Source organism: Anomalospiza imberbis, chromosome 13 (assembly GCF_031753505.1).
Source record: "Anomalospiza imberbis isolate Cuckoo-Finch-1a 21T00152 chromosome 13, ASM3175350v1, whole genome shotgun sequence".
NCBI classification, from domain to species: domain Eukaryota; kingdom Metazoa; phylum Chordata; class Aves; order Passeriformes; family Viduidae; genus Anomalospiza; species Anomalospiza imberbis.
This window is the reverse complement of record NC_089693.1, coordinates 13968194-13972886: the sequence shown is the minus strand read 5'-3', so window position 1 is coordinate 13972886 and position 4693 is coordinate 13968194. Positions and strand designations below refer to the sequence as shown.

The following is a 4693-nucleotide window of genomic DNA, read 5'->3' as shown; positions in this document are numbered from 1 at the left end:
TAGTTTTTTTTCTTTTTAATCCTAATAAGAATGAATAAACTGTTGTTTCCATCATCCCAATCAAAAAGAAAGGCAAAAAGATAAACCACAAAGTAAGGAACCAATATATAGTTGCAAATTTCTCTCTGACCTAGATTGGGATTTAAACCATGACAACCATTGGTTGTCAAAGAATTTTTCAAGGGGAAGTTGTAAAGAGAGCAAATGCTTGGGAGAGTGCTGTGCTGTACCCTGCACACAAAAGCCCTTAACTTCTGAGACAGTTCAGTGGCTAATGAAGAATCTTACCTTGGTGGTGTGTGTTGAATTTGCATATTCACTCACAATACTCCTTTTGGACTAAATGCCTTGCTCTCTAGTGAACTTCCCTGTTTACAAAAGAGCAATGAGGCAGAATAAATTAAGAACATTTAATGAAATCTGCTTTGGTCCAGTGGCTCCCTACAAGGCAGAACAGGGAAGTGAAACAGTGAATTACTATATATTTCCTGTATGTTTAGTTTAAAAGTGCATGGGTGCTATAATATGGACCATTATAATGTTATTTTCCATGGTCTTAAGACTGGAAGTTGCCAAATATCTCGAAGAACTGTGCCTCCTAGAGAAAAATATTGCACCTTTATTTCTTCGGCATCTTGAACAGTTTTATCAGATGTGATACAGACTTGACCCTGTCTGGTTGATTTACAAGTTTTTTCTGCTGTTTGATTTGACACCAGAACCTCAGCCCAGTTCTGGTAGATTATTTTGGCATGTATTGTAGCTGCTCAGTGCAGCTGAGGTTTGTATCTGTCCTAAACAGGGCAGAGCCTTACAGGGTTAGGGAAATGTGCCACTTCTGTTATCCCATCAGTGTTCCTCCTAGCCTCCAGCTAGGTCCTGATGTGTGTTCCCTGCAGCACTAGTCCCCTTACCACCACCAGCTTCATCCCTTAACCATCCAGTTCTCCCCCCCTCACCCAATTTTTAATCCTTAACTGCTTTTCTGTGTCCTTTTACTCACCTTTCTCTACCTCTGCATCCAAAGACCACTGTGTCCGCAGGTGGTTCCAAAAACGCTGGCCTGTGGAGCAGCAGGGAGCTGATGCAGCAGCAGATGGCAGCATCTGTGCTGGTGCTGCCTGAGCCGGGGACACCCGTGCAGAGGCGGTGACACTGCTGCAGAACAGCTCCAGGTCCTGCTCTACAGGTCCTGCCTGTGGCACAGGCAGCTGGGCCCACCTCTGGGGAGCCCCTGAAAATAGCCTGTGTATGGCATCTTGAAAACCTTTACCCCACACCACTGAGAAACAAACATATTATTCAGGACCTTAATTATCACAGCGTGCTAGAGTGTATGTTTATTATGTCTGTGAGAGAATTCTTCCAGAATAATGTATATATTAGAACTGAGGGAGGATACTTGGGAGGACATTCATTACAGAAGGAATGAGATAAACCACTTCCTCTCTTTCAGGCCAATGATAAATAAATAAAGAAACAGGTTTTGCTCACCTAGTAGTATGTAGATACCTCTGAGTTTGATCTCATAGCAGGTATGAAGCCATTAATGCTATTTTTCCACTAATAGTGGGGTAATAACATGTCAGAGACAGAAATTCATACTTATTTGTTCAGATCATGTTGTCAACTGGCACAAAAACATCTATTTCACATTTGATCCTATCAGATTTTCTTCAATACTTTATAAAAATCATATGATTTAACTCCATTAATAAGAACTGGGATGCTAAGTTAGACCAAAGGTTCTCCTCAGCTCCATAAGGAGGTTCAAGCAGGTGCTGTAAGAAAGTATTGAAGAACAGAGTACACAGGGGATGACTGCTCCCTTGGTAAATCCTTCCAGCTTTTGACACGTGGCAATTCAAAGGCACTGCCACACTTTCCAAAGAGAAAAGTGGGCAGCTCAGAACATTTGAATTAAGTTTCTCCTTTTCTTATATTTAGAAAGAGATTCTAAGACATTTACCAAATCTAACAAATATGTATGTAGAATTTTAAGAAAGACAAGTAAAATGTAAACACCATGAAAGCTTTGACTTTAATTACTATCTATTTGATTAATCCTCTGTTTTACTGCCTTTTAGTTGTATGCAATGGAACATCTGGTTGAAACAGAGAAAGAAAATGCACCGTGATTACTGTTTTCTACTGCTCCCTCACCTGGGCCCTGCTCCCAGAGTCAGAATGATAAGGATACATGGCAGTGCCACTCATAAATATTGAAACTGTGTCATCTGAGGGAAGAAAATGAAGACATCTTCCAAAAATGGAAGTTATATAAGTAAGTAAGGAGCATACATATTAGATGTAGAACCACAAGAAAAGTCACCAAAAAGATTTTAAGATTTTGCCAAGAATGTGAAAGTAACAGTCTAAATGTTTTCAAATTCCATTACCAGAGGTGTCCTGTGAGACTGTAAGTAAAGCTATGGAGGATGGAAGCACAGAAGAAGCATTCAATGTGGCTATGTCCACAGCTAAAAGAATTATTTGCCTTGCTAGATTTGGTGGGCTGAGTGTGAGCAACTGTTCTAAAATAAATTGTCATCAGGAAACACTTCAAGAGAAATTGATAAATTAACCACTAACTAATTGCTGGAGCTGTGCAGTATTTCCACCGAGGGATTAAAATGCTCAGCTTCTCAAGTGCTAGTGCCAATTGGTTGTTTTTTTTGCTGATCCTGATCCTAATGTCAGCAAAACAGAATATAGAAGTTATACAAGTGATCTGCTGGTGCTTCAGGAGAGTCCTTCAAAGGTGATCATAGGAACTACAGAACTGTCAGTGTGACTTCTGTGCCAGGAAAATTAGATGAACTGCTGTAAAAAGTAAAATCAATAGACACACAGATAAAGCTGGTGCTCTGTAGAAGCATCAAATGGATTCTGTTAAGGGAGGTTATGCCTCACAAATCTGCTGGCATCCTTTAAAGACATCAAAAAGCACATTGATATTATTTTCATGCTTGAGTGTGGGATCAGTGTAACCTTAGATTGCAAGACTAAGACTCTTGGGACCCTTACCCCCGAGCAGTCTGGACTGAGCTATTTCTTCTCTTCACCTGGATTCAAGCAGAGCAGGAATTCACATGAATGTATATAACCTAACCATTTTTATAGTAATCTTCACTCCTACAGAAATAGCAAAGTAGAGAATAATGCACATAGCTCCCACAGTTTAAATCCCATGGGTAACAATATATAGTGTACTGAATTTTTAATAGCACATTATTCAGAGTATCACATAAATTGTTATTACTGATGTAATAAAACCTAAACCAGCGCAGCTGGAGAGACCAAGGTTGTAAATGCACCATATATTTTTTGTATTGTAATAATATGGGCCAAATTATTTTAAAGTCAGCTGATTTTAGTTGAATTAGACTAACTTTGTACCTCTAATTCAGGTCCCTGGTCAAATGCCTTTGCCTAATTTATATCTCAATTTTCATACAGAAATTGATGCATGGTACATAAGGGCCATTCTCGGATTTTACGGATTGGTTCTCTGGCTGGGGAAGTCAAAAGAAAAGTTCAGGTGAGGAAGATCTGAACACACTGTAATTCAGCATTCTAAGCATTTCAGTACATAAACCCTCTATTTCTTTATTTCTTTTATTTCCTGATCACCCCTCTGTCTCTGCTGTAGCCCCTGGTGAAAAAGAGCTCAAGGTGAGAAATATTTGCAATGTGCAGCCCAGGTTTAGCTAAGCCCACCTTGGAGGAGGGGCATGGCACACAAGGGGACTCCTTAAGAATTTGTTCTTTCTTCTCTGTGATCTCAGTGTCCAGATAAAACATTTCTGTCTGTATCGTGAATATGAGATCAAACCCTTACCACATATGTGTACTTCAGGCTTTTTGCTTATAATCTTTAAGGCCTGACATATGTATGTCTGCTGGTGCTGACACTGATTTCAGGGAGAACTAAACTGGACTTTCTCTAAAGCAGGACCCAGGATTTTGCTTTGTTCTTGGCTGGCTGGGCACACCATTAGGCCTCAGTGCATAACTGATGGTACTACACACATATATGTTATGTATAGTTGTATAAATAATGATAGTACATTTCAAAGCTTGTTGTATGTGGAGCACAGGTCCTGCCTGAGAGTTTCTGAGCCAGTTTAATCTCTCAACAGCCTTGCTGGCACAGAGGGGCACAGATAACATTCCACTGCAGAGGGCCCTATGACAGGGCTGTCAGTGCTGGCACCACATGGAAGTGTCGGGGCAATGCTGGACAGATGCTTACGTGCATCACTGTTATCAGCTGCACTGGGCTGTGCTGCCTTCTCAGCTCTAGGAGGAGCTTATCTGGTAGGTTATGGTTTGGGCAGGTCTTACTTTCTGAATGCATCCAGAGAAAGACTGTTTCAGTATAAAAAGAGTTTTGCTTTTAAAGCATAGATTAATTTCGTATAGAAGAATGCCTTGTTTTAGCCATTTCCCTGCTCTTTTTTTCCTGCATATTCCCTTTTCTCAAATAGTTTTGCTATTAAAAACAAAAAGCATCTTGCTAAATATATTAATGAAACATGAAGAAACCCTCCAAGTATATCCAGTGGACTTTGCAGGGATCTAAATCCTGTGTTTTCTTAACTGGAATGGGATACGTTATCAAAACCTTTCATCATTCTACAGGGCACAGGTTCCCTATAGCAGCCCTGAGACTTACTAAGGCTGCTTGTAG

At 40.2% G+C, this 4693-nt stretch overlaps 1 long non-coding RNA gene across 2 annotated transcripts in view; it reads left to right on the top strand.

Moving 5' to 3' along the window:
* Nucleotides 1–2305, top strand: part of LOC137482018 (uncharacterized) — a 113914-nt gene extending 111609 nt beyond the window's left edge. For both annotated transcript variants that reach the window (XR_011003834.1, XR_011003832.1), the window contains exon 5: nucleotides 2088–2305. This is a non-coding gene — a long non-coding RNA (uncharacterized lncRNA). The remainder of the gene's footprint in view (nucleotides 1–2087) is intronic.
* Nucleotides 2306–4693: the final 2388 nt, after the last annotated feature.